At 32.5% G+C, this 10,287-nt stretch overlaps 1 pseudogene; it reads right to left on the minus strand.

Moving 5' to 3' along the window:
- Positions 1 to 539: 539 nt before the first annotated feature.
- On the minus strand, positions 540 to 640 carry LOC136978357 (U6 spliceosomal RNA; annotated as a pseudogene).
- Between the last annotated feature and the right edge of the window lie 9,647 nt (positions 641 to 10,287).

The raw sequence follows: 10,287 nt of genomic DNA on the forward strand, positions 1-10,287 counted from the left end.
AGAAAAATTGTACTATGTTTGTAAGCTTCAAATAGATTATTATTAACCACATATTATTAAAAATGCATTCATAAATAAAATACAGAACTTGGAATGGTTATTTGTGGTTTAGCCTAGTGACAAGTAAATTAGACTTAAGTCGTTTTTTGGCTTAAGTCTCCTCTCCTGGAACCAATTACCGACGTAAAGTGGAGTATACCTGTATTCTGTATGTCAACCTCTAACTCATCGTTTTATAACGTCAATTTGATGTCATTTTCCCATTTGTAAAACTCAGGTGATGACGTCAAACTGGCGTTAAAGTATACATTTTTTTTCAATGAAAAAGAACATGGCTATTATTAATTAGAAAGAAAATTTAAATTAATTTTATAGAACGATGAGATTTTTAAAGTGTTTGTTTGTTGTTTGAAATAAGTTAAAAAATTCAACAATGAATTTCGTTTGTTATAAATCTTTTATTGTAAATAATGGCTTGTTTAATAGAAGTAGGCCTAGTATTGTCCAACTACATCGCAAATCGCATGATCCAGGGAAGATGTAATAGGGCACACTTCACAATTATACACCTCATCCTTGTATAGAAGCACGCTAATCGTCTCTGTATTGTTCCGATTTTATAATGGACTACCGAAGTTGTACCAATTGATTAATAATAATAACATTGATTATTCACGTTCATTATTTCAGGTAGCGAACCATTTGAAAGTGCTTTGAGGACACACGTCATCCCGATTTTATGTTTTGATAATCGACTTACGAGTAACCCTGTGTAATGTAAGTACAGTACAGGTACTCTTCACTTTACGACCGAGTTCCGTTCCGACGACTATGTCGTTAAGCGAATTGGTCGATAAGCGAGGAGCTTGCGCCGGAAATATAGGATCGTTGTAAAATTATACAATCTTGCAACAAACTCGAAATTTATTCATAAAAAGACATGCATATGTACATGTACATATTATCATTTGTCGGAATGAAACTGACTGAAAAAGCGAATTAGCTTTTTCAGTCAGTTTCATTCCGACAAATAGCACAACATTTTCAACCTGTTATACGAGGGTAAATCCAAAAAAGGTAACAAGGATAATAGAAAATTATTTATTAACAATAGACAGAAAATGTAAAAGGGAATTAAGAGGCATATTTGCTGATCAGTTTTCCACATAATCATCAAATCTATTTAGGCATTTATCTGAATGCGAGACAAACTTGTATAACCTGGATTGGTAGAAATCACTTCCCTGCCCATTGAGTCAGTCCTCGGCAGCTGTTTTCACATCACTGTCTGAAGAGTACTTCCAGATAAGTGTTCCGTCATTTTTGGAAAAGGAAATAGTCACTGGGTGCCAAATCTGCGCTGTATGGGGGTGGCTCTAGACTTCCCACTTGAACTTTCGCAATTGTTGAGTTTTGCAAGCAGTATGAGGCCTGGCATTGTCATGCCAGAGGATGACACCATCCGCTTGACTGTGAATTTCAGATGCAGACATTTTCTTTGCCCATAAGCAACAAATCACAGCTTGCACCTCAAAGCGAGATCACTTTTCTATACGTCTATAAATTCGCAGACGTCTGACGTGTCTGCGAATTTACACTATCTACCCACACAACCGCTGTAAGACAAATAGCACAATTTGTCTCCATTCTGGGGAAAAAATATTCACACTACGTGAATTACTTTCCAAATGCTGCTGCTTGTAACCTTTTTTTTGGATCTACCTACGTATGTTATAATCAGTTTCGATTTAAGTCTGTAAAGTTTTCAGCAATTCTTTGTGCCATTGATAAGTATGAAAATAACGTTACTACTGGAAGAATTTCTTGCTTCTGTTAATGAAGTAGTTTAGTAAGAAGTTTTTGTAATGAAGTAGTATAACGCAAAGATGTTTTCGTAATGAAGTAGTATTACGCAAAGATGTTTTTGTAATGAAGTAGTATAACGCAAAGATGTTTTTGTAATGAAGTAGTATTACGCAAAGATGTTTTTGTAATGAAGTAGTATAACGGAAAGATGTTTTTGTAATGAAGTAGTATAACGCAAAGATGTTTTTGTAATGAAGTAGTATAACGCAAAGATGTTTTTGTAATGAAGTAGTATAACGCAAAGATGTTTTTGTAATGAAGTAGTATAACGCAAAGATGTTTTTGTAATGAAGTAGTATAACGCAAAGATGTTTTCGTAATGAAGTAGTATTACGCAAAGATGTTTTTGTAATGAAGTAGTATTACGCAAAGATGTTTTTGTAATGAAGTAGTATAACGGAAAGATGTTTTTGTAATGAAGTAGTATAACGCAAAGATGTTTTTGTAATGAAGTAGTATTACGCAAAGATGTTTTTGTAATGAAGTAGTATAACGGAAAGATGTTTTTGTAATGAAGTAGTATAACGGAAAGATGTTTTTGTAATGAAGTAGTATAACGGAAAGATGTTTTTGTAATGAAGTAGTATAACGGAAAGATGTTTTTGTAATGAAGTAGTATAACGCAAAGATGTTTTTGTAATGAAGTAGTATAACGCAAAGATGTTTTTGTAATGAAGTAGTATAACGGAAAGATGTTTTTGTAATGAAGTAGTATAACGCAAAGATGTTTTCGTAATGAAGTAGTATTACGCAAAGATGTTTTTGTAATGAAGTAGTATAACGGAAAGATGTTTTTGTAATGAAGTAGTATAACGCAAAGATGTTTTTGTAATGAAGTAGTATAACGCAAAGATGTTTTTGTAATGAAGTAGTATAACGCAAAGATGTTTTTGTAATGAAGTAGTATAACGCAAAGATGTTTTTGTAATGAAGTAGTATAACGCAAAGATGTTTTTGTAATGAAGTAGTATAACGCAAAGATGTTTTTGTAATGAAGTAGTATAACGCAAAGATGTTTTTGTAATGACGTAGTATAACGCAAAGATGTTTTTGTACATGCATACCGCATACTTTAAAACTCATTTTAAAACTGAATGTGGCACTTTCCTATACAATGAATAAGTGGCTTTTTAAGACTAGTGCTCTTTCGTTTAATCAAATAGTGAACCCTATCATTATATTGGGGTGCAACACTATAATTAACGAAAAATGGCAAAAACTGTCTTTTTGTCAAATCTCAGCCATCCTTCACTTACACAAAACTGTAAACGTCAACATTCGATCATCTCTCTCTATCTGGTACTGCGAGTAACAGATACTATTTGGAAAAGATTCGTTTCGCGTAATTTCAAAATTATAATTGTGGTATATAGTTATTTTTAGAAGAAGAGTGCTTCTCACTTGTTCTGAGTTATAAGGTTACTGTTCTAATTATGTATAAGAGAACCCAAATTTCAAGGAAAGAACAATAATAATAACACGATTTCGTCATCCCTATTTTGATAACTGTTGTTGATGATTATTTTCTTCTACCTGAGAACTTCTCATTTTGCATGTTGTTGAAGGCAAAATCGACGCTTTTCTCGTAATCCTTTGACCTCTCGGCCGTGTGATACAGATTTTAATATCAGAACTGATGGTCAAATGGGACAGTTGCCGCCATTCCTTCGAGGGTCACCTCCCGAAGGAATGGGTAATGACTGTAGGGAGGGTCACCTCCCTACAGTCATCACCCGAAAGTATAACGGAAGTCTTTGCCAGTTCCTCGACCGATACCGTTAACTCTGTGCCTCCGAAACGGAATACCTTGCCATTGCCACATTAGAATACATTATTGTCTCCGAACAGGACTATCTTCATGGCCGAAACTCGAGACAATCCCAAATTTTACCTCTATTTCTCAGATAGGGAGGTTACCAAGTCTATAAGCCTCCTTCAAACCCCAGGAATTTACATCTACGTGAGAATTATTGTAAACTTATGTAATCACTTACGTAAACTTATTGCAAACCATGATCACTTACGTTAGATGGATCGGTTAATTTAATATCTTACGAAGTTTGTATCATGTACTCTTTTTCTCTGTAATTAAACAGTTATCAGTTGTTAAATTGGCATCTGAGCGATTCACTTTCTACATACCGTCTCTAAGAACTTGGTCATTTTGAATCCAATCGTCTGCACGCGCGACCGCTTACATGACCTAGCAAAAACAATACGGATATTAACAAAAAACAGTTGCTGTGTGGTTCTTTTATCCTGATGCAGTCATCGCCGTGTCAATTCTTCTGTCAAATGGAGCAGAAGCATAAAAGCGTTTCGTGCACTGTAACATTACATATGGATATTTTCCATAAATCTTTGCTTGAAATTTCTAATAATAATCATATTTTGTGCTAGAGTCTTTCTCTGTCTTCATGTATTAAACGATTTTCCAGTATTTATTGTATTCAAGATAATACTTTTACGTTGAATTGAAAGAAGATGACTTTAATAAAACTCACAAATAAACAGAAAATAATGCAGAAAATGAAACTTTATTACAAAAAAGCACTCTTTCTTTTCATAAGTTTTCTGCGGGGTTTTATGTATCGGCGTAATTATCATTAGAAAACGACTCGAGACCCGTGAAAGCAATTAAACTTTATTAAATATAAAAGTTTACATAGGGTACACTTCAAACAATTTTAAAAATTTAATTGCTCAAGTTATATCTGACTATATTATGACAGTCGAACACCGGTTTAAATACTGTGTGAATGTCCGTACAACATAATTTGCCTTGTCCATTTATAGACCATTAACAGAGTCTTTAAGCTGGTAATAACACTGGTTTATGTTTTCGTTGTCTCTTTGCCGACCACGAATCGGTCGTTGTTCTATGGACATTAATCTAATCGAAGTGGAACAACCAGACCTCTGATATTGCCGAAATGTCTGTAAATCGAAAATGGAAAAACCCAATCCGGGATGAAAAGTCAAGTCAAGTGAATTAATTCGTAGCCGGGTGAAACGTCATTTCCCGGTGATAAAGTCGTATTCGAGTGGCGGAGTCATATTGGGTGAAAAGTGGACATGGGTGGAAGTGACCTAGGCAGAGAGCATATTTATTTATACAGCAGAACAAAAGCCATTTACACTAAGGCTTTTTCTGCTTGACAGATGTTTCCACGATCACTTTAGATTCCTGTCGGGCCAGTCTTATCTCGCGTGATCGACAGTCCACCGTCCACTCTGCAACTTCCGGGTATCGTCGTCCCAGGTTGTTGACCACACTCGAGGCACTATCGTTCGGAGTAATGACAACCACTTGTTTGTTGCCGGGTGTAGGCGACTTTCACTCTCCGCTCTCCTCGACATCTTTCGGAAGCACCCGAATCACTAGAACCGAAGCGAAAGACGACAAGGAGATTTTCTTCTTTTTACCATCGGCCGTGGTGTGCTACTTTTTTAATTTCTTAAAATTATCCATTTTGCGAAAGAAAGAAACGGCTATCACGAAAATACAACTTGTATTCGCTAAAAGAAAATTCGTTTTGTTAATTTAATTTCATGTAAATTGTAAAATTTCGAATGAAAAAATAATTTTAAAAGTGTGATAGATGATCTTCTTAATTATAACGAAAACTCACAAATCGATATTTTAATAAAATCTTTGTTAAATATAATAATTTTAACTTTTCAACGATTTTTAATGTTCCACATATGATTAGAGAAACCAGTTTCTACAAATTATAAAGTTGTGTCCATTGCCATAATACAAAACATTTGTGAAAATAGAGAAATAGCGCTGACGAATAATCTCGAATTATTCTGTTTAATTAAAATTCGGACTATAACGGTGAAAATTTCATATGGGATATGATGCGTATATAAACTATAGCGGGGTAATACCAATGTAATGTATTTATTAATTTAAATTTTGCTTTAACAATTCTATTGGATTGTGACTTAACAAAGAGTGAAAATAAGTGGAAATACCCCGTTTAACGTCTCGGTTGCTGCTCATCCATCAGCTATTTACTAAATTCAGAAATATTTTTTGGATACAAAATAACAATCAAATAATCCTTAACAACACAACCCTTTTTCAAGAAGGCCATTTATTCAAGATTGTGATGGCATTAATTTCATTTAATATCGCAGCAAAGTCTAAAGATATACATATATATATATAATTGGCATCGTAGCTTGTATATAAAAACCATTGATGCTACTAAATTTTTATTGTGAAAGGCTAAGAGGTTGGAGAGATAGAAAGTGGTCATGTAGTCATATCTCGCGAGGGGTCAAACTTAATGAAAATTTTATTGTTGTTAGCATTAACAGTGTTTTATAAAAATAAACACTACTCCCAAAGTTGAGTCTTTACTATTTTATAATAATTATAAATATATAAAATTTTTCATAACAAGATCTCATAACAAATAGCGTAACATACAATCCCGAGTTATTTATTTTCATTAATAATACTAATGTTATTTTTAAAATAAACAATTCAAATTGTATGTTGCACTATCTGTTATGAAATCCTGTTATAAAAATTTTATATATTTATAATTATTATAAAATTGTAATGACTCAATTTGTGTGTAATTGTATGTTAGTCTTGTTAAAGTTACTGCTATTCATTTATTAGAATTACATCTTGATACAGCTGCAGTTATATAAACAAATTGATAAAATGGATATGTCCGTTACCAAATACACTTTGCTTTTCATAAATGCCAATATCCTAGATTGAATATAGACATAAATATTTCAAATAGACTTTTCTTAAATATTACTACTATTAATTTATTAGAAGCAAATCTGTATGTAGCTGCAATTACATAAATAAATTGATAAAATGATTTCCCGTTTCCAATTACTTTGCATTCCGCAAACGACAATATCTTAGATTGACTATAGTTATAAATATTTCAAATAGACTTTTGTTAAATCTACTACGATTAATCTATTAGAATTACATTTTGATGCATCTGCAATTACATAAATAAATTGATGAAATGGTTTGCTCGTTTCCAATTATACTTTGCATTGGGCTGCAATATCCTAGATTAGAATGCAAGTTGAAAAAAGTTGCAGACCTAAAAATACCCATTGTCATTTGTCTGTCTGTCTCGTGTCATTCGTCCATCTCAAGAAAAAAGTTAAATTCATGGATGGCATACCAAATATGGGAAACGTAGCGGCAGGTAGCCCGAATTAATTGTACAGGAACATCTGATGCAAACCAAACGTTAGGTTATATCAATTCAAAATTTTTTCCCTAAAAACAGATAATCGGTACGATTGTATTGTTGAAGAAAAATATGATGTGCTATAAATGGGAAAGATAGTAATAATTTGATGGAGAGCATATATCTTAAATGAAATAACTTAGAAATAAGATTAAAAATTGCAGTCTGGCATTGTGCCATCTCACAATAAATAATCGCTCGTTTAATACTAGTATAGATATAAAAATTTTTAAATATTAAATTTCTAGAGAGACTATTTTCATTTAAATTTTTGTTGGTTGAGTGTTTTTTAACAAGATAAAAAAACAAGAATAATCCTCATTAGTTAGAATTCCAGGTATTTATTTATTTCATTCAAATATTAATTACAAAGAAAATAATACATGCATTTCTTGTATTTTAACATTAATTTTTGAAAAAATTTAAATGTAATTTTAATTCTTATGTTTATATATATGTAATAGATTTATAAGCGCTATATATATAACTATAACTTTTGCACAAAACTAATGTTGTGTGGCATTACACTCATTTATAATTGCTAAAATTGATATATATATCAATAAAACATATACAATATAAGTATGAACACGTGAAGTTAACCGGTAAGATTTCATGCCCCCAATACGTCAATCAGCTGTGAATGCAGAATTAATCGTGTTCACTCGTTTCATCTACTGTTTTAAAACGCACGGAATATATGAAGTATACACATTGAAACAGGCAAAAGACATTGTTATGTCACAACTGTTTCGAAACAATCTGAAAATAAATAGGTTTTTTTACAGAAATGTTAAATAACATCCATTATATTTAGCCGTACAATCGTAATTCTCATTATATTACAGACAATTGCAGTTATAATTTCGCTTTACATCTAATTTCAGACAAATTCACTTGGAAATTGTCAGTCTGAAAATAAGGAAATCAAAAACATACAAATGATTCAGTCATGAAGTCTCTAGAAATATTTTATTAAAATATTACAAGTGAAGTGCTAAATTTTTCTGATCTAGATTTTAAATTAATAACACGAAAATAAATTTATGAATTATTTTTTAATGATAATGTATTCATTTGTATTCATTTCATTTTCTAAGAACATCGAATATTCATTTCTATTAAAGGCTATTAGTGAAATTGAGTGATGGTTTGGAAACAAGTGCTGATGTACAAGAAGACGATGTTGTTCCTAAAACCGCATCTCGTATCTGCAACAGCATGTTGAATATTGTATACCAATTATCATACATCTGAGAAGAGAAGTAAAAATTTTTTATAAAGTAAAAAATACACAATAAAAATTTCTAAATTGACTAAATTTTAATAGTTTCTTTCCTCAAATTATGTGAGAAAAATAAAATTGATGTTTGTTTTAAGAATTTTCTTACCTTAACTGGTATGTCTTTCGACATTACGAAGCATTCTCCACAGCTGAATCCGAGTTTATTTTCTTGAAATTTCTTCATGAAGTTTAAAATCTGTACAAAAAAAGTCAATATAATATAAAGTTCGTCATTTAGTTAGTATTAATGTAATGTATATAGTCTTACCTTTAGCTTATCTTGCAATGGGAGATAATCACTGGTAACTCTTCTGATTTCTTGAAAAGAATCATAAATCTGAAAATAGATTTCGAGAAATTACAATAAAGAAATTGTATGAAAAATGTTTATTTGTTGCTCGTAATTACCGAAGAAACGCAGCGTGAAATTGAGAACGCCCCGATAGATATTATGATGGTTAGATCAATCGTAAGTATCCACGTCATAACACGAAGATGAAGATCATCCGTTCCAAATATTGATGTGTAAATCATAAAGGATACAAGAGACAGGATAAGCCCATATAAAGCGAATACATATTTATTCCATTTTTCATTAATATCTTCGATTACATCGCAAAATTCGACGTGTTTCGATATCAAACGGTCGATATTTTTCTTCGGCCATTGCGCTTTTGCCTGCTGCAACTGCACTGATAGAGACTTGAATCTGTTGTTTATGATTAGACCAATTAATAGGACTACAGGCCCGTACCACATCCATATGGTACACTCATAAATGGAGGAAATTTGGAAAAATACAGAGCAGGCGATGGCCCTCAAATAGCTCGCTTTCATCTTAACTTCTTTGAATACGATAGAATTGATAAATGTGGCCAGACACATCGTGAAAGCGTAAGCGATTCCGATAGTATAATTTGCAATACGTTGATAAAATCGTATTTTTTCTATTTCCCCTTCGTATTCGGGTATCTTCATATCAAAGCGCAATTTCTGTTTTCGGCCATTTTGAATTACGAGAACAGAACCCCAAGAAATACAAAAAAATATTCCTGTCATATAATGAGAATTGACTTTTTCATCTCTAACAATTGGGCTGCAGCCGATAATGTTGTCTTCCGTTGCAAAGTGGTGAGACAAAAGCATCAGAGAGTGGCTTATTATCACCAATTGCACGAAATTTGCATGAATTGATATAAATTTAGATTGCGATGGAGTCAGCTGATGACAGATACATCTTTCGACAAGGATATCTCCAAAGGGTATACCTAACGAAAATGTAGGATGAAGAAGACAATACAGGCAGTTGCCTTCCATCTTCAATATTGTGAAATATCACAATTATATGGCAATTATCTTAAAGATTTGAAAGATCGATACTTTATATGTTGATATTATAATATACCAACAGTCTGGAATACTAAAATGTAAGATGTTATATCATTTTGAATTAGCTAGCAGAAAATAATAATTTAGCTACTTTCAGTTACTTGTTTTGCCCATCTTAATCTGTGATAGTCTGGTAATCAGAGCGTTGTCCACTTCAATCGATTGTTTGCATCATAAACACACCTACCGTGCTGTATTGCGATTCGTCGATGCTGTTCTCTACACCCTTCGCTCATTAAATGAAACATTCCTACTTTTTCTAATGCATGTGAGCTCTCGTTTTCTGCGATATCTTCATAACTATCCATGATTTCACGTAATTATCGATGATCTACCAATAGTTACTGTCATTAATCCGTCTTGCATTATTCTGCATGTTTTACCTTCTGCCCTGTGGGTACGAAGGGTCGAGTTATAAACTCCGTATCGCATCCGTATGGCTGTACAGCATTCTGCAAGAAAAGTTTTGATCGATAAAACTTTTACGGTAAGGATAAGGAGTAT

This window comes from Centruroides vittatus, unplaced genomic scaffold (assembly GCF_030686945.1).
Source record: "Centruroides vittatus isolate TY-2023 unplaced genomic scaffold, ASM3068694v2 contig_515, whole genome shotgun sequence".
In the NCBI taxonomy this organism is placed as follows: domain Eukaryota; kingdom Metazoa; phylum Arthropoda; class Arachnida; order Scorpiones; family Buthidae; genus Centruroides; species Centruroides vittatus.